Genomic DNA, 1,806 nt, shown 5'->3' with positions numbered 1-1,806 from the left:
TGGAGAAACAAATCTCTGTTGTTTATAAGCTACCCGTTCTATGGCATTTTGCTATAATAGTCCAAATGGACTGTGATAAGATGGTTGGAGAAATGTGTCAACCAGTTAAGAATATGTGTACCTGCAGGTACTCATTGCCTAAGAAGTAAGAAGCTGCCTAGGAGAAAGTAACTACTATTTTCATATAGCTTTTGGTGACAAACACTTTATGTTTAGTATCAAATCTCTTTTAGAAATATCATTCTTATTTTACAGAGGAAGAGACTGGGACTCATAGATAAACTCACCCAAGGCCACAAAGGCGACAGTGAAGCCAGGACAGAAACAAGAACCATCTGGCTCCAAACTCAATCTTCCTCCTTTTCCACATCATTCTGAAATGTAAATATAAGACTTCCTTCAAGAAGATTGACCTGGCTAAAGAGAGAAACAATAGTTCAGCTCTTTAAAAGCAGAAGGCATTGGACTACTGACCAATCATAGTTGGATTCAAAACTTTTAAGCAGTTAAGGAGATTAGTAAATATTTATTAATGCGAATTCCAAGGAGACATGAAGATTAAATATAATGTGTTATCCTAGATGGGATCTTGTAACTGAAAGAGGACATTTAGTAAGATGTAAGAAAATCTGAATAGAGACCTCAGGTTAATAATAATGTGTTAATTCATTAATCTTTAACACGTGTACCATACTAAGATGTTATCAATAGGGAAAACTGGGTGTGGAGTATATGAGAATACTCGACACTGTCCTTGTAATTTTCTTCTATAAATCTAAAACTATTCTAAAAAATAAAATATGAAATTGAAAATAAATTTATTAAAGCAATTTTGACTAGAATTCCTCTCTCCCTTTGATAGATAATATCTTTAAACCTCATTCATTTTCCTTCCCTACCTATCCACTTTTTTAGAATCTAACAGGAATGATTAAAAAATATATATACTTGGGAAAAGATTGTACAAGAAAGTAAAGCAGAAGAAATAGACTCTAAAGTTTACTTATTTCAATTACAATGGAGAAAAAATTTCCTCAGTCTATTGTTCTCCCACGGCTTGTTCTGGAATTGATTCTGAATCATGCTCTGTTATGAAAAACATAACACAAGATCAAAGACAATAGTTTTGTAAAGTACATATTCAGTGTTTCCCAGCTTTTGGTCATGCTCTATATTCATTATCCATCATCACAATAATACCTCTTAACAAAACCTCAGTGGTATATGATCATTTCCTCCACCACCACCACTCCTGATCTTTGGGTCAGCTGGATGGTTTTATTGATTTGAGCCATTTGTGGCTGATCTTGGCTGGCTCGCTTAAGCATTTGTAGCTGACTAGAAAGGGCAGGAGGAGAAGGGGACGACAGAGGATGAGATGGCTGGATGGCATCACGGACTCGATGGATGTGAGTCTGAGTGAACTCCGGGAGATGGTGATGGACAGGGAGGCCTGGCGTGCTGCAATTCATGGGGTCACAAAGAGTCGGACACGACTGAGCAACTGAACTGAACTGAACGGAACTGAGAAGATATCTGAGAGCTGGTTGACCAAGGAGGTTCATACCTGGAGAGACCTAGCTCTGCTTCATTTGCTCCTTCACCATCTAGCACACTAGCCTCTGCTTGTTCCAACTGCTCGGCAAGATTTCAAGGGAGCAATAATATACAAGGCGTCTGAAGCCCAGGCCTGGAACTAACCTTTTGTCATTTCTGCCACACATGTTCTACTGGTCAAAACAACTTAAAAGGCCAGTCCAGAGTCAAAAGGTGGGGAAAAGGACACCTTGGGAGGAGCTGCCAAGT

This window comes from Capricornis sumatraensis, chromosome 1 (genome assembly GCF_032405125.1).
Source record: "Capricornis sumatraensis isolate serow.1 chromosome 1, serow.2, whole genome shotgun sequence".
Taxonomy (NCBI): domain Eukaryota; kingdom Metazoa; phylum Chordata; class Mammalia; order Artiodactyla; family Bovidae; genus Capricornis; species Capricornis sumatraensis.
This window is presented reverse-complemented; position numbering follows the sequence as displayed.